The following is a 19,000-nucleotide window of genomic DNA, read 5'->3' on the forward strand; positions in this document are numbered from 1 at the left end:
TCCTCCTGGTTCTCAGCACTCATTGTTCCCAGGATGCTTTCTGGCCGACTGCATCCTTTCCTTCTCCTCCCTAATCCTGACCCGACCTCTCTTTCAGTATATAGCATCATCCCAGATCAAATTCCACTTCTATTGCCATATTTCAGATTGTTTTTATGAAAGAATAGAGCAATATGATGAAATTAATTTGTACTTCTGTTTGCCATCAATTTGAGGTCATTTTAGATTTGGCTCAATACTGTGTTTAAGATGCTATGACCTTCTCTTTTCATTCTACTGCAAGAAACTCAATTGTAAGCTGTGACTAGATACAGGAAAATAATGGATGTCTCTGCTGGCATATGATCTGTAAAATATGCAGATTCTAAATATTAGTTTGATGTTCTTACTTTAGGGACTTCTCTCCCAGAGGTTTATTCTATAAGTTTATTTTAATTTTATCATCATTATTTTGACTTATTATGCAAGATTCAATATACTGTTGCTTGATGTAAAATACCCTACATTATCTAATGAGGTGAAATTTATGTAATTCTCTTAATTATTCCCCTTAAAATATAATTAGGATCTGAAGGAGATCATTTTATAAAATCAAAGCTAGTTGGTTTCAAGATCTTCCTTTTGTTTTTCTCCAGGAAACAAAGTCCCAGGATATCTGGATGGTTGATTTGAATCCTTCAATCTTCTTGAGGAGACACTGCATCATATTAAGGGTTCAGCCTTGAACTTTTGTAGAGAAAAGAGGTAGGTCAGTTTTCTGATTAGGCAGAATGTAGAACCCAAGAGACTTGAAGCTGCTAAAATAATTGTTATTTGAGTATCTATTATGATATTTTCTTGAACAAGTTGACTTTAGTCAATTTCAGATCTGGAACAGCTAGTTGATTACTAATTTAGGAGAAAGTCAACCTTACTGACTCATTCCTCCTGAAATTTGCATACTTAAATTCTGTGTTGATAAATTAGACTCAAGAGTTGTTATGCTGTGCCACTAATTTAACTTTTCAGCAGATTTCTAAAATTAATGAACCCAAACCTTTTCTTCTGAAATTTATTTTAAAAAGTCACGTCCGTAGAGTAAAAGCTTGTTTTCCTTGCCTGTATTTTCTCCCTAAGGAAGCCATGTAATTCATTCAGTGTTTATAATGGTTACTGACTGATCAGTGAAAATGAGGCAGGAGGGTGGACTTGAGCTCTACTTCTCCGGTTTGCATTAAGAGCATTCTTTATTTAAAATGGTATTTTACTAATGAATTAACTTGAACATATCTCAGGAACAGGTCAGAGTGGAAGAGGTTAATGCGTTTCAGTAAGGATTCCTGAAGATAATTTGTGTGTATTTGTGTGTTTCAAGATCCTCAGGGGACCTTGTAGTAAAATATTCAGGAGGTTTTCTATCTTTTATTTAAGGCTGAATATTCAAGAATTTGCTTAAATAAATGTTTTCTTGTCTGGAATTTGGCCTTATAAATCATAGATAATATATATTTTTTCAGTCTGTTTGTGAGAAACCTGACGTTTTGATGCCAGAATTAAGTGAAAGAGAAGAGATAAGAGATAGCTGCTTCCTTTTGTTGTATGTCTATTAGGACTCACTGTTGCAATGGGAAATGCTCTTGGGAATGTTTTTCCAGGATAGACTTTGCATGAGGCCTGACTAATAGCCCACAGATAGCTAGGCTAAGCCATGATTAAAGTTCAGTGGCTGCTCATGAAACAGAAAGATGCTAAACCTTCCTTGTGTTCTTGACGTCATTAGCACCATGCCAAACAAACTGGCTTTTGTATATACCAGCAGGGTCATTTCCATACTGGGAAAAAAAAAAGAAAAAGAAGAAAGAACAAAAGGGAGGAAGGAATGGCTACAAAGTCTTTGGGAATGGAAGTTGAGGGAGAACGGTTTTCAATATGTCCTTAAGCAGGCCAGCCACTGATGTTAATGATGGTCTACACTGGCTGGGTCTGCAATTGGAGGAACTAAGATAGGGCCAGAGGTAGTGGCAGTATAGAGTTGGACATCACAGCCATACACAGTGTGAGGGAAGGAGGTAGAATCTGACTCTAGTCTAAGGGCAGGACACAGTACTATAATAACTGCGTTCCTTCTTGTGTTGTAGGAATTGTAGAATTTGCATATTAAGAAATCCTACCGCTATAGTCCAAACCTTTCATTTTTCAGCTGAGAAATCATATATCCAGAACATTGAGGTAACTTTCCTAAAATTATACATCTAGTTTTGACAGAGCTGTGACCAGAACATAACCACCCACCTTGCCAATCCCTTTCCAGTGGATATTATTATCTCTGGACACACTGTCTCTGTGACAGCAGGTTGTTCATGGCTGTAGTGAGAAATTGTTCAAGGAGTCTCACCATTCAATAGACATTTATTGAGTTGAACTCAATAAATTTATAGATGCCAGGCACTGCTCTGGGTGCTGATGCTTTTAGAGTGACATAGTCATTGTTTTCATTTTTCCCTGTGACTTTAACTCTTGATGCTGCTTTTCTGTGCTCCTTTCTTTTTATTTTTAAAAAAATTTTTTGGCCGGGCGTGGTGGCTCACACCTGTAATCCCAGCACTTTGGGAGGCCGAGGTGGGCAGATCATGAGGTCAGGAGATCGAGACCATCCTGGCTAACACGGTGAAACCCCCTCTCTTCTAAAAATACAAAAAATTAGCCGGCGCGGTGGTGGGCGCCTGTAGTCCCAGCTACTCGGGAGGCTGAGGCAGGAGAATGGCGTGAACCCGGGAGGCGGAGCTTGCAGTGAGCCGAGATAGAGATAGTGCCACTGCAGTCTGGCCTGGGCGAAAGAGTGAGACTCCATCTCAAAAAAAAAAAAATTGTTAATGTTTTGTTAAAGATGGACTCTTGCTGTCTAGCCCAGGGTGGAGTGCAGTGACTGTTCACAGGTGTGGTCATGGGGCACTGTAGCCTCGCACTCCTGGCCCTCTGTGATCTTCCTGCTTCCATCTCTTGAGTAGCAGGGAGTACAGGCCGACACTTTCTTTTTATCAGCACCTCTCTGAGACTCATTTTCACGGTTTACATTAGCTTGCTGTTAGTTCTTGATGGAGTGATGGTAATGGGTGAGGATGTCACTGGCAGTTGTAGGGGAGAAGGTGTCAGAGGTACCCTGAAGTGATTGCTTATACTATATTAAAAGTCAAAAAATATTCACAAATGTTTATTTTCCTTAGTCTTTTAGAAAATCAAATGGGGCACTAATGGAGATATTTTCACAGAGGAAGAAGAAACAATAAATCTTGGTTGTATTTAACTGTAAAAGCTGCCTCCTGATTAAGAATTTGCATATAAATTTCTCAAGAAATTTCTAAAAGGCGGAAGGTTTGGAAGTGAGCTTGGAACAGAATATCTTCATAACATGAAAAATAAATGAATATCTTTATAGCATGAAAAATAGATGACTATTTTCCCGCAAACACTATGCTATTCATTTTTCTAAGACTCTCATGATATCCCAAATGCATATTTTGTAATCTTAACATTTTGTGAAAAGCCAGAGGTAAGCATTGTTTATTTCTCTCTGCTCCAGAAGAAAGATACACCTCTACTACTTCAGCTTGATGAGGAATATAAATATTATGTTGACAAGGTTATGGCAGAAATTTATTTTATATAGAAACAAGCCACTTCAATAGCTCAGAGTATGGAGTTAAAATTATCTTAGCATTTTGAAGAATTTTCCTGTATATGAGAAAATTACCTACCATTCTGATCAATGCAGGACTCAGTTCATAGTCCAGGAACATCTGATTTTTTTTATCTTCAGGAAAATTCTACAAGTATCAATGTAATTTGGCAATTCTATATAGATTTAGCCTTCATAGAAGGGCTGTTGAGATGTAATATTAGTTGTTAATTGTTAGACCTTGTGTTCACTATGTTCTATGATGTAAGATTAGTTGCTCACTTATAGACATTGTATTCATAGAATGTTGGGGATGGCTTACATGGTTGCTGCAGGGGGAGATTATATTCTACTCATCTAACCAACATCTTTCACAGGGAAAAAAATGATGTAGAAAAGGAGAAGCTTGCTGTGGCTCAGCATAATTTTGTTCATTTTTTCCTTATTGACACACTAGTATTTAATTTGTTTTTTTTTTTTAACTCTTCAAATATTTTTAAACTTGTTTTAATGATTTATCCCAGGATGAGGAAGAATATTTTGTTAGGGGTAGATGCAGTGGACTAGAATAATACTCCCTCTGCTCCACCCCTCATCCCTAGAGCCTGTCAATATGTTACCATCCTTGGCAAATGGGATTTTGTAGATGTGATTAAGTTAGTGGGAGATTCCTGGGTTATCTTGGTGGGCCCAAACCAATCACATGGTTTCTTAACAGTGGAGAACTTTTGTAGGCTGTGATCAAAAGGAGATGCAATGATGGGAGAAAGGTCAGAGAGATGCTGTGTTGCCAGCTTTGAATATGAAAGAAGTGGGCCATGAACCAGGGAATGGCAGGGGCCTCTAGCGCTGGAAGAGGTGAGGATGAGGATGACCAGTAGGGCCTTCAGAAAGGCACACAGCCTTGTGAACACCTTGATTTCAGCCCAATGAGACTATGCCAGACTTCTGACCTCCAGAACTGTGAGATCATGAACGTGTGTTGTTTGAAGTCAAATTACCTAATTTGTGATAATTTAGTTACTGCAACAATAGAAAACCAATACAATAGAGATCAGATTTAACAAGAGAAAAGGCAGGGTGGGATGACTGGTTGGAGAAGTAGTAAGGGAGTAGCAATGGAGCCTGGATTTTTCTTTTTCTATATATATATTTTTAAACAGTCTTGCTCTGTCACCCAGGTTGGAATGCAGTGGCACTCTCTCAGCTCACTGAAACCTCTGCCTCCTGGGTTCAAGTGATTTTCCTGCCTCAGCCTCCCGAGTAGCTGGGACTACAGGTACATGCCACCATGCCTGGCTAATTTTTGTATTTTTAGTGGAGATGGGGTTTTGCCATATTGGCCGGGCTGGTCTCGAACTCCTGGCCTCAAGTGGTTTGCCCACCTCAGCCTCCCAAGGTGCTGGGATTACAGGCATGAGCCACCATGCCTGGCCTGGAGTTTTCAAATTAAGGTTTTCATAGATGATTTGAAATTAGAATTACATGATGAAACTTCAGGTGTCCTCATAATTGTGCACTTTTCTAGCTAATGAAATGTCAAATTTCAGCAGCAAACTGAAGGAGAATCTCAACTGAAGTGGGAGGTGAGCTTCCATGAGGGCAAGTAGCCAACTATAACTTGAGAGGAAAATGGCCCACATGATGTAGTAACAATACCATTCACTTATGTGCTTTATGATCTGTTTGAGCTTCTGCCCTGGTATCTTTAAATACAGTTTTTGCATCTAGTTACCAAGTGTTGCTAGGGCAACACAGACGAAAGACTTTTATATTAACCTCAGGCATTGTTTGCCTATTAAACACGTCTGGAACTGGTGTAGAATAGCAATGGAGGCTTAAGATGCCTTGCAATAGTACAGTTTTTGTTTGTTTGTTTGTTTTTCTTACTCGAGCAGAACGTTTTAGTTGGGAGAAAGAGATTATGGATTCAGGCTGACATGATTTTCCTTAGAATTAACCCAGAGAGAAATAGATCCCTTAGAAGCTGTGCCATTCTACCTGCGATAATAATGCCTGTAGGGGTGAGCGGCTGATACCATAAGGTATATAAAGCTATAGAAATATCATGGAATATCTTCCTGGAAGTCAATTAATTAATTGAATAATTTTGATAAAAACATTCTTTTAATGTGAAACAGCAAATTGTGAAATAGAAGGCGTGATTTGCACCAATATTTAAAACAAAGACTTTAAAGGAATTTCATGTTGCCACAAACTATAGAGGTTGACCCTCCTCTGTTCTTAGAATATGAAGAAAGCTTCAGGAAGCACTGGTGAAAGGCAAGTAAATAACACCTTACCATGATACCTTCATTTCACAGATTCCTCCTTCCACAGAGCATCACAAATGACTGAGCTTTTCTAGATATTTACTTCTTTATTAAAAAAAATCATTTGTATAAATTTAGGGGGTACAAGTGCAGTTTCTTTCTTTCTTTCTTTTTAATTAATTTTTTTTGGGGGAGACAGGGTCTTGCTTTCTCACCCAGGCTGGAGTACAGTGGCACGATCACAGCTCATTGCAGCCTCAACCTCCTGGGCTCAAGCAATCCTCCCACCTTAGCCTCCTGAGTAGCTGGGACCACAGATGCCAGCCACCATGCCTGGCTAATTTTTTTTTTTTTTTTTTTTAGATGGAGTCTTGCTCTGTCACCAGGCTGGAGTACTGTGATGTGATCTCAGCTCACTGCAACCTCCGCCTCCTGGGTTCAAGCGATTCTCCTGCTTCAGCCTCCCGAGTAGCTGGGACTACAGGTGTGCACCACCACGCCCAGCTAATTTTTGTATTTTTAGTAGAGACAGGGTTTCACCATGTTGGTCAGTATGATCTCAATCTCTTGACCTTGTGATCCGCCAGCCTTAGCCTCCCAAAGTGCTGGGATTGCAGGCGTGAGGCACCACGCCTGGCCTAATTTTTTTTTATCTTTTGTTGAGACAAGGTCTTACCATGTTGCCCAGGCTGGTCTTGTATTATGGGACTCAAGCAATCGTCCAACCTCAGCCTCTTAAAATGCTGGGATTACAGCTGGAGTCACAGCTTGAATATTGTATTACAGCTGGAATATACCATGCAGGCCAGTGTATTGTTATTTATGTAATAAACAATATATTATTTTTACATGCAATATTATCAAATGAAAGTCCTTATATTTGTAAATATCTCTTGACACTTAAGTCTCTTGTGGGAAACATATCTACCCAGCAAGTTAGTTTATTTGCTTATTTAAGTGTATGTTTTGCTGCTAGATTATACTAAAAGGTTATGTTACCTCCTAGGAGTCCTACTGAGATGTTTTATGGCTCAGATGAACATTTAATGGTTATCTTGCTTTACATTTTTTCTAAGCTAAAAATTTTATGGCTATTAAGCTATAGCAGAACCATTTGGCATCATGGTTGTCTAGTGAAGTCTGGACTTTTGGTGTACCTGTTACCCAAATAGTTTACATGGCACCCATTAAATAATTTTTCATCCCTCACGCCCTCCCACCTTTCCTTGTCTTCAATGTCTGTATTCCACATTCTATGTCCATGTGTATGTATTATTTAGCTCCTACTTGTAAGAGAACATGTGGTATTTGGCTTCCTGTTTCTTAATTATTGGAACTGGAGGCCATCATCTTAAGTGAAATAACTCAGAAACAGAAAGTCAAATAGATCTTTACTTCTAAATTATAACCTGAAGTGTGTTCTATGAACTGGTCTATCTTGCAGCATTGAACTGTAGGGTATATATATGCTACACAACTTGTCCTGAACTTTTCTCTCCAAAGTAGTTCCTACTTATCTGTCATTCATCTTCTCTTAGAGCCAAGCCAAACTGTTCAGTGACCTCATGTGGCTTTGGTGTGTTCTCCAGATCTGCCCATCTCTGCATGTCTCAATCTAGCTTGCCATTAGGCCCTGCTCAGATGCCATCTACTCCCAGAGGCCTTTCCAGACTCTCCCAGCAAGTACTCTTTCTGTCTATGAATGCCCACACTTTTTATCTCTTTACTTCTTCCTAGGGTGCTGTCTTGGGTTAGGTTTCCAGGGAAGCTGACTCTGAGAGGAAGGTTGGTGTGCAGGAAGTCTAGTGGGTGTGTTCTTTGGGATGAATGACTAAAGAAGGGAAGGAAGCAAGACTGGGCAGAGGGAGAAGTTGGGCTGGGTTACAATCCTAATGAAAACCACAGTTGACCAAAAGGGCAGCTCTGGAATGAGGATGACCTTCACAGTTGTTCCAAGTTAAGGTGAGGAGGTTGTGCCTTTACCCCTTTGCTTAGAGCAGTTGTTGGCTCTGGCTGCCTGGGAATAAGGTTGCTAGATTTAGCAAATAAAAATATACAATGCCCAATTAAATTTGATTCTCAGATCAGCAATGAATAATTTTTTAGTATAAATGTGTTCCATGCAATATTTGGGACATACTTATGCTATAAATAATTTGTTGTTGATCAGACATTTAAATTTGAATTAACTAAGTATCCTATATTTTATTTAGCAACACTACCCAGGAAGGAGCATGGCCATGGCCCACGTAATTCTCTTCAGGAGGGGCAATCCCCAAAGAGGCTGGCAGAGGAGAGATGAAAGTGGGCAGCACGCCTAGCAGTTGGGGGATGCAAGTTCTTCAGTCCTGACAGGGGATCTGTGCTGTGCACCACAACATTTCCCCTAGGCACAAATCCCTTCCCATTCTACATGGTCATTAGTTGTCAATGTGAGAGTCAGTTTGGTGTATGTGGGCTTTTAGGAATCAAATAATAATATTTGGTAGGAATAAAACAAGGAGATTTAGGCCAGGTGCAGTGGCTCACACCTGTAATCCTAGCACTTTGGGAGACCGAGGCGGGTGGATCACCTGAGGTCAGGAGTTCGAGACCAGCCTGGCCAACATGGTGAAACCCCTCTCTACTATAAATGCAAAAATTAGCTGAGCGAGGTGGCAAGTGCCTGTGAGGTGGAGGCAGGAGAATCACTTGAACCTGGGAGGCGGAGGTTGCAGTGAGCTGAGATCGTGCCACTGCACTCCAGCCTGGGTGACAAGAGTGAAACTCCTTCTTTAGAAGAAAAAAAGAAAAAAAGATTGAGTGGTTACTCTCTCTCATTTTAAAAAAGAAATAGTTTCAGTTGAAGATGAGGTAGATGAATGGCCTCCAGTTCCCCAGTTCCCAAGGGGGGGAAAAAAAAGATATTCTCCTATATGCCCAATATACATATATATATATTTTTGTCAGCAACCAGAACTGACCTGAATTGACAACTGGTACTGTTATATAATAGTTTCACAAAGAATAGATACAGAGCAATTATTATCAAATGAAAGTTCTTAGATTTGTAAATATCTCTTGACATTTAAGCCCCTTGTGGAAAACATATCTACTCAGCAAGTTAGCTTATTTGCTTATTTAAGTATATGTTTTGCAGCTGGAATATACTAAAAGGTTGTTATCTCATGGAGGTCTTACTAAGATGTTTTATGACTCAGATGAACATTTGGCTATCTTGTTTTAAATTTTTTCTAAGCTAAAATTCGTATGGCTATTAAACTATGGCAGAAACATTTGGTGTCATGGTTGTCTAACGGCTTTTATGTTAACATGAACAGCTGATCTTTTTCTGAGAAAGAACTTGGCTCTAGCTGGGGTTATCCCTTGGCCTGTCTCTGCAGGGAGGTGACAAAACTTATTTTCAGGCATATGTCATTTTTCAGTCTCTTTGTTTTAATTTCTCACCCATTTTAGATGAGCCAAATCATACAGCTGTGCACTTCACAGGAACATAGAGCCTGCTTTCCAAATGCTTTTAGGGAATATAACCCCAGTTTGTGGCTTTATCATAACAATCAAATCTATATTTATGAAGGATTGTTCAAAAATTTGCAGTTTATGGGTTCCTTTAGATATTATGAAGTCTGTATCTTGACTGCTGAAAGCTATATTCTTATATCACGTTGTTTTGACTTCCATAGACTTGCTTTTGGTGAATTATATTTTAACTCTATCCTCTGTTTACCTTGAAGAATATTATGCAAAAGAATTCTGTGAATCCTGCCAATAATAATGATATAATAATAATAATGCTGTTGATAATTTATGAATTCATTATTCAATAAATATATATTGAACAATTTCTACATGCCAGATAATCTTCTAAGCCCTGGAATACCAATGAATGAGATAGACAAAAATCTCTGTATTTATTCTATTTATATTTAAGTTAGTGGGGAGAAGACAGATTACAAAAAGGCAAAGAAAATGAGAGTTGATGATAAGTGCCACAGGAAAAAATAAAGCAAGGGAAGGAGTTGGGGTGTTGCAATTTTAAATAGGCTGGCCAGTGAAGGTGTCCTGATGATACCTAGTTTGACACACATTCTTTTGCTTAGTATTTTACATGAGGATGTTCGTTATGTAATCCCGTGAAGTGTTCATTATATTACAAGCTGTCCTCTTTATGAGGACTCATGGGAGAACTTGCACTTTGATGTTAGAACTAGCAGTAGTCGGGCTTCTCTTGAGTGACTGGTTTCTTTTTATCTTCTGGGCACCAAGAATCATGTAACAGATCATGGTTACCTCTTTGTTAAGCTTATAAGGAAACTTAAAACTTTGGCGTGAGCTGGGAGTACTGACCTTACTCTTGGCTTCACCTTACCTTTTCAGTCTCATTTTAGCCTTTGTCCCAATTGACTCACCTACTTATTTGACATTTTATTTTATGCTGTGTTGTTATATTTACTTTGATAATCTTCCTTAGATATTTTTTGAAGAAAGTAAGGCATGAATAGAAATAAATACCCACATAATTACATGCACACACAATACACACACACATACATACATACATCATTATGTGAAGATATAGTATATCTTATTTCAGTGTACCTTGAACCTGGAGTTCTTATCTGAAAAAGTTTTTTTATGCTTCATGGTGTTCCTTTATAGGTGCTCAATAAATATTTATAGAATAACAGTTTTAATAGTGGTTATAATTTAAATTAGAAAGATACTCATGATATCTTAAGAGTTTTTCCATTTGAAGGTCAAACAAATGAACTATTGCTGAAGTTTAATTTTTAAAATAATGTGTAAAATATAAGCTCTTTAATATAAAGATGTGGGGAAATTTGAAATGTAATATATAATTATGACTCTTCTAAACCTCTTTCTAAAAGTTTTCAATAACTAGGTTTTAATAATTCTGGATAACAGAATCCTTTGAAACCTATCACCCTCCAGGGAAATTTGGTTACACACAAAAATTGCATAATTGTATTAAAAAAGTTAGGGACACAGCAAAGCCCATCCGTCAACCAACCTTAGGTTATGAACCCCTGCTGTATGTTTTTCTTTGAAAATAATATATGCTCTTAAAATTTTAATAACAAAAAGAAAAAAAAGCAGAAAAATTACCTATAACCCCAGCACCGTGGGATAGCTATTTTTCATCTTTTTATTTTCATTTAAAAAATTTGCTGCATTTACATTATAAGATTTTGCATCCGATTTTTTTGGCATAACAATATATATTAAGTAGTTCCCAATGTAATAAAAAATTCTTTATAAACATCACTTTTAAAGATTTGTATAATATTTCAGTGTATAAATATACTATAATGTGCTTAAACATTTTCTAATGTCTGTTTAGGTCTTCCCTTGCCCTTCCATTATTTGCCACAAAGTTGTTATGAACATCTTAGAGCCAAATCTTTGTTGATATGTTAAGAAATTTCCCAGGAATACCTAGAAGAATTACTAGGTGCAAATATATATTCTAACTAAGGTCAATGATATGCAAATTATTTTTCAGAAAGAGTGTTCCAACCAATTATGCTGGTACCAGCAGTTTGTGAAAGTATTTAAATTATCGATTTTACCTCATTCTTGCCAGAATTGAGTAGTACCACTAAAAACAGAAATAATCAAATAAACAAAAACTTATTTAATAGGTGAAAAATGGGGCCATTTTGATTTTAATCTGCATTTCTTTGATTACTAATGAGGTTTACTTCTAAAACTATGTTTTCAAGAAAAACTTAAAAACTTTGCCTTTTCTCTTTAGTGAGTGATCATGTGTTTGGTTCATTAATGTGTTGAGGGGTGTTTTTTTCTTTTTCTTATTTTATGTGCTTTTTTATACACCAAAATCTCCTGGGTAAAGTTTAGTTATTTTTCACATAAATTCTACAGTTTTTAAAGTTCATTTCTAGGTATTACATCTTTTGTTTTTTGTTGCTGTAATGCAAAAGGAACTTTGTACATTATATTTTCTGACTTGTTATTACTGCCATACGTAAAGGTGGTAGATTTTTATATATTCACATTTAAAAATATTTTCATTTGATCCTGCTGGAATTTTTAGGCATATTCTCATTTGTTGTCTGCAAAGAAAGATTCCTTTTTTCCAAGATTTATCCTCTTGTTTCTTATTTGAAGAAGGTAAGGCATGAATAAAATAAATACCCACATAATTACATGCACACGTGATACACATATACATACATATATACATACGTAAATCACCACGTGAAGATATAGTAAGTCTTCCTTATTTCACTGTACCTTCAAGCCGGAGTTCTTGTCTGAAGAAATTTTTTATGCTTTATAGAGTGTTCCTTTATGGGTGTCTTATACTGGTTAAAGCTTCCAGAACAATATCAAATAATGGTTATGATATTGGCTATCATATACTTTGTTTCTTACTTTAATAGTGATATCTGTAATATTTCCTTGTTAAGTATAATAGCTCTAGGCTTAAATTAGATCATTAGAAATGAGCTGGGAATTTTATCAAATATGTATTCTGCATATGTCATGATCTTATGGTTTATTTTTTATTGGCTTATTGATCAGATACTTTTTATTCACTAATAATAATTTTTTGCATTTTGGGAATAATTTTCTTTGGTCATAGTGGATTTTTCTTTGAAAGTTAAGCTGATTAAATTTGCTAGTATTTTATTTAGAATTAGTATCAATATTGAAAAAAATGAGACTGGTGTGTAGTTTTCTTGTTTAAAACTTTTTTTGTCTGGTTTTGGGGTCAGCATTGGTTATGCTAGATTCCCAAAGTGAATTGGGTCACTTTTAATCTTTTTCTATGCCCTAAAAAAATTATGTAGCCTGGGAATTATCTGCTCCTTCAAGCATTTGGATATGTATCTATAAAATATTTTAACTTAGACCTGTTATGACAAGTGATTATTGGATAACTTTTTCAGTTTCTTCTGGAGTTATTGGCCTCTTCAGGCTCATATTTTTAGGCTCAGTTTTGGAAGATAATTTTTCCCCTACCTTGATTTTCCCTCAGGTCTATGATACTCTACTATTTAATACATTAAGTTCATGTCTGTTATAATGCTATTGTGAGTTATACTTTAATAAATGTAAAATGATCCACACTCCAATTTAATGACTCTTGCCTTGACTTTTTTCTTCCTTTCCTTTCCCTTCTTTCCTTCTTTCTTTCTCTCTCGTTTTTTCTTTCTCTTCCTTCCTTTCCTTTGCTTTCCTCTCCTCTCCTCTCCTTTCCTTTCCTTTCTTTCTTTCCTTTCTTCTTTCCCTGTTCCTTTTCTGTCTTTCTTCCTTTCTTTCTCCTTTCCTTTCCTTTCCATTTTTCCTTTCCTTTCCTTTCCTTTTCTTTCTTTCTTTCCTTTCTTCTTTCCCTTTTCCTTTTCTGTCTTTCTTTCTTTCTCCTTTCCTTTCCTTTCCATTTTTCCTTTCCTTTCCTTTCCTTTCTTTCTTTCTTTTTCTTTCTTTCTTCTTTCTTTCTTTCTTTCTTTCTTTCCTCTTTCTCTCTTTCCTCTCTTTTCTCTCTCTTTCTTCCCTTCCCTTCCCCTCCCCTCCCTCCCTCCCTCCCTCCCTTCCTTCCTTTCTTGCTTTCCCCCCTCTCTCTCTCTATATCTCTCTCTCTCTGCCTTGCCTTGCCTTTCTCAAGGTCTCACTCTGTTGTCCAAGCTGGAGTGCACTGGCATGATCTTGGCTCACTGCAACCTCCGCCTCCCAGGTTCAAGTGATTCTCCTGCCTTAACCTCCCAAGTAGCTGTGATTCAGGTGCCCACCATCACACTTGGCTATTTTTTGTATTTTTTAGTAGAGATGGGGTTCTACGATGTTGGCCAGGCTGGTCTCAAACACCTGACCTCAAGTGATCCACCCACCTTGGCCTCCCAAAGTGCTGGGATTACAGGCATGAGCCACCATGCCAGGCCACCTTGACTGCTTTCTAGTTTGCTAATTACATTGCTTTACCTGCTAACTTCTGTCTTTCATCCTTCTCCTTTTCCTTCTGTGTTTGCTCCTTCCTTAGCTTACCTTTTGGTATTGTTCTGATATGGTAGTAACTGACTTATAATCTGAAGAGATTGAGACACAATTATAAATAGCTTTTTTTTTCTCTTAGATCTCTGCCTTCAAAGGTACCCTGCATATTTCTCTTTCCTAGTTCCTTATGATATTTTGGATAAAAATGTCTATTTCAGTCTAATATAAAACTCTAATATCTCATCGATTTGCACTTCCCCACCCTGTCCCCCTAACCCAAGCTCAGGACATTGATGAGACAGGCAGGGTCTGTTTCTCACTGTTCCTTTTTCTTTTTGTGGCTCTTTTGGGGTGGTGGTGTGTGTATAGGAGAAGCAATGAGAGAAAAACTCCTGAAACTTGAAGAACATAGTAATCCTGTGTTGTAGTGATCTCTTGGCTCATATCATCTGGCCTTAGGTAGTTTCTGTGTGGTGGGACCCAATAGGAGGTGTGTGTGTGTGTGTGTGTGTGTGTGTGCACACACACAGAGAGAAATTAATTTTAAGGAATTGGTTTATGTAATTGTAGAGAGCCAGTAAGTCCAAATTCTGCAGGGTAGTCCAGTAGGCTGAGGAGCCAGGAAAAAGTAGATGCTACAGTTTGAGCTTGCAGGTAGTCACCTGGTAGAATTCCCTCTTTCTTGGGGGATATCAGTCTTTTCTCTCCTTAGGCCTTCAACTGATTGGATGAGGTCCATCCACATTATGAAGGGTAATCGGCTTTACTCAAAGTACATTGATGGAAATACTAATCTCATCTAAAAATACTTCCACAAAAACATCTAGAATAGTGCTTGATTGAATACCTGAGCACGGTGGCCTGTCCAAGTTGGCACATCAAATTGACCATCACAGGCCCAGTGCACAATTCCTTTGTCTCTGTGAGCTTCTCCCCACAGCTCTCACCCCTGCAGTACACTTCTTTCTGTTGGGTTTCCTCCGCCTGTGAGTCACCTTTCTTGAAGGGGTATCTTCAAGAAGACCCAAGCCTGCCTAGCTTTCCTGGTGTCCTCCTGGCCATAGGAAACTCTCCTGTTTTTGTCTCACCGCACTGTTGCCTCTTCTTTTCCATTCCATTCTACTCCAGCCAGGTTCCAGCTTTCATCATTCTCCGGAGAAGACATCTCCATTTTCACATAAGCCCCCCAACTCTCAAGAAGACATGTCAAACTTCAAAGAACTTTTTTTACTATATGCTCCCGTGCTCTGATGGCAACATCTAAATAGGTTTACATGTTTCTGAAGCTCAGCATGTGAAGGGGTCAATGGGGGAACTGAGATGCAGATCCCCTTTTCTTGAGGACACCTGTAATTTGGTTTCACAGAGCTGGGAGATGGTGCTTGCTCCTCTCCTCCACAAAGCGAAAAGCCACAGCACACTTCCTCACTGAGGCCTCCTCTAAAACCTTTCTCTATTCAACTAACGTTCTTTTGAGTTGTTTTCCTTTATGTGATCCAGTTGCCGTACAGAGGATGAAGCCCTCTTTTATAATATAAGCCCTGGAGGGCGTGTATGGCAGGTTCTTAATGTTGTGCTTGGAATTTGATGCTACATAGCTTCTAATATACTGAATTTTGGGACTCTAAACAACACTCTAAAACAACAAGGAAAGTCTTTCCGATATCATGATGTGATCATCATTGCTGTTTCTTTTATTTTAATCTTTTTAAAATTTCACTTAACTTTTGTAAATAGAGATTTGTATTTTAAAATATTCCAATGTGTGAAAATGTTTCTTGTAATAAAAGGGAAGATTCCCTTTAATTTTTCTCGTGCATATATATTTGGTTTTTCCTCACTTAGTTTATGCTGTTTTTCTATCCCCTTGTGCTTTCTACTGTTTTCTTTGACTACATGTACTGAGTGATTATTTTGTTTTTTAAATCGTGGTTTTAAAAAATTTTTGAATTTAAGTTCCAGGATACATGTGGAGAACCTGCAGGTTGGTTACATAGGTATATGCGTGCCATGGTGGTTTGCTGTACCTATTGACCCGTCTAAATTGTGTTTTAAAAATTAAGTGATTTGCCTTTATTTGTAGTAGTGATTGCCTTTAATATTATCAAATATCTAATTAAATTTTCTCTATTAAAATCAAGAACAGAATTATAACTTCTTTTTTTTTTTTTCTTGAGACAGAGTTTCACTCTTGTTGTCCAGGCTGGAGTGCAATGGCATGATCTTGGCTCACTGCAGCCTCTGCCTCCTGGGTTCAATTGATTCTCCTGCCTCAGCCTCCTGAGTAGCTGGGATTGCAGGCATCTGCCGCGATGCCTGGCTAATTTTTGTATTTTTAGTAGAGATAGGGTTTCGCCATGTTGACCAAGCTGGTCTCGAACTCCTGGCCTCAGGTGATCTGCCCGCCTCGGCCTCCCAAAGTGTTGAGATTATAGGCATGAACCACCATGCCTGGCCTGGAATTATAACCTCTGACTCCTTCGTTTGCCCAGTGAAGAATTTAGTCTGTCTCATGCTTTTAAGTTCCCATCCTTTCCCCTTGGGTCCTTTAAGGGCTTGTTAATTTATTGATATAACAAAGCCACATTTTTATTAAATATCATTTATTGTTTTAACCATGGAAATTATTTTTTAAGACTTATTGGTACTTTGGATTTTGAATTGAATTTTTCAAGCATTTTAACAAATTTTGTGCTTACTACCAGTATATTTATGTTATCATTTTTACTTTCTTGCATTTATAATTTTGATTCATCACTTGTTTACTTACATTGTTTTTGATTAAGGTTTCAGGAAGGCTATTGTTATACTTTCACAATTTCTGTATCGCTAGATAAATCTTTTTACTATTTTCACATCCAAATGAAGTTTTTCTGTATTTTAAATTCTTGAGTTAAAACAATAATTTCTCAAAATTCTGTAAACATTGTTTAATTGCACAGTGATGTTTAGTATTTCTAAGAAATCTAACGTAAGATGGACATTTTTCTGTTCGAAGGTTCCTCGTATATTTTCTCTTCCATTGACGTCTAAAACTTTCACTGGGTTAGACCTAAGTGTAGGTCTTTTAAATTAGCTTTCTTAGAATTAATCTTTCTTTAAAAAAAATCTTCAGATTGGGCATTCTGATTTCAGAGAATTTTACTAATCCAGGGATTTTACTGATAGTATTCATTAAAATATTTTTGAATTTAGAGAACTCAAACTCAAGTTTGCTTAAACAACAGAGTGTTATGTTAGATAAAAAGCTGAATGGTGCAGAGACAGGAAGGTGTTTAGGTGTCACATACCCTAAATTCCTATTGTTATCAGAGCATCAATTCTCCTGGCTCTGCCCCTTCTAATCCTTTGTAGGCTTCATTCTCAGGACACTTTCCCTCACTTACGTGATATGGTTGCCAGCAGTTTCCAGGGCTACAGGCTTCTTTATTCATACCTAGGGGGAGAGACAGCATCTGTTCTCACATTTGTTGAATAAAACTCAGTCTTTCACTCTGATTGGGTAATCGCAGGTCATATGCCCACTTGGAACCAATCACTATGAGACCGAGGCAGGGCTTAGACCGGTCAACTTTGTTTCACTTCTGTTCTCATCTCTGTTATGGTTTGTATTTCTTACATCTTTCTTTGTTGTTCTGGGAGACTTTCAAGTTTGTCCTCTACGTTGCTGAATAGGTTTTTGTCAGTTTTGCTTTTTACTGCCTCTAATGTGAATTTTAATGCAATTTCATTAAAACATATTGTATCTTAGTTTTTAGTCTTCTTCCCTTTATTTCTGCTTGTATTGCAATCTGTTCTCTTCTACTAGTCCCCCATATTATTTTTTTTTCCTAAGAAACTGTCTCTTTGTGTTTTGGGGGAGATTGTGAAGAAATTTTGAAAACGTTCTGGGCTGTACAACAATGTGAATGTCTTTAATGCCATTAAACTGTACACTTAAAAATGGTTAAAAATATTTATTTTATGTTATGTATATTTTAACACAATAAAAATTCTTCTTTTATAGAAAATAATTCTCAAGGTGTGTTCTTCCTCCAGCTGTTCAGAATAATATTTCCTTTCCCTTGTAATAAAACATTTTATTAGTCCACGTTTTGTTTATTTGCATGCATTTTTATTAACTTATCTCTAGCCTTAGCAGGATTTACCTAAGTTCAGTTTGCTAAAAGTCAAGGTATATGCAGTGATAGTAGTCAATTTTTGAGTAAATATGACTTTTCTTCTCTGGTCTAGACCTGGAATGGTTCACATGTTCAGAATCCCCAGGACCAATTCTAATTTTTGGTAGAAATTTAGTAGGATCTTTTGTTCTTTCAATTCTTGTTTCTTTGTGTTTTACTTTATAGGATATGAGGCAGTATTTTGTCTTTTTTGCATGTGCAATTGTTATATATGAGAGATTATGCCCTTAGCATGTACTGCTTCCAGAAACTCTAAATTTACTTTACATCTATGAAGTGTTTCTGAGGGTGTCTACACATCCAGGATGAAATATGCTACAGCCAGTTTCCTCTACCTGTTGGCATGTTGGGAACTGAGATTTAGAGTTTTTCATACAAGTGAGAGAAAAGTGACTCTTAGAGGTGGTGGAAGCATAGAAGCACAGGAGGGCTGGACAGATAATAGTTCTTAGGCACTGTGTGTGTGTGTGTGTGTGTGTGTGTGTGTGTAAAGGGGCAAGAATTTACTGTTTGAGTTTCTGGTCATTATAGCTACTCTATATGAGTACATCTTTTTTTCTAAAAATTGATCCTGTCCTGGAGGTTCCTTTTCAGATATTTTAATTTGTTTTGATTGATGCTAATTATTGATTCTGCAACTAGTGCAAATTGCCCTAGTTTTTGTCAAGTTTTCTCCAATGTCAGGAAACAACGTCTTCCAACTGTTGAAGAGAGCGACCTCCTGTTCTTTCTTGCTCTAAATTAAGAAAATCTGACCAACATGAATCAGGTGCTGTGCTGGTTATTAAGATAGCATCTCTTAGTTCCAAATAAATCTTCTCAAGTTGGCTTTGTGATGCTGGGTCTGGGACATTCTAACCTACATTCTTCTTCCCTCCTCTGCCATCTGGTTCTCTATTAGGCTGTGCCCCTAG

The sequence above is a fragment of the Pongo abelii genome, chromosome 6 (genome assembly GCF_028885655.2).
Source record: "Pongo abelii isolate AG06213 chromosome 6, NHGRI_mPonAbe1-v2.0_pri, whole genome shotgun sequence".
Classification (NCBI taxonomy): Eukaryota; Metazoa; Chordata; class Mammalia; order Primates; family Hominidae; genus Pongo; species Pongo abelii.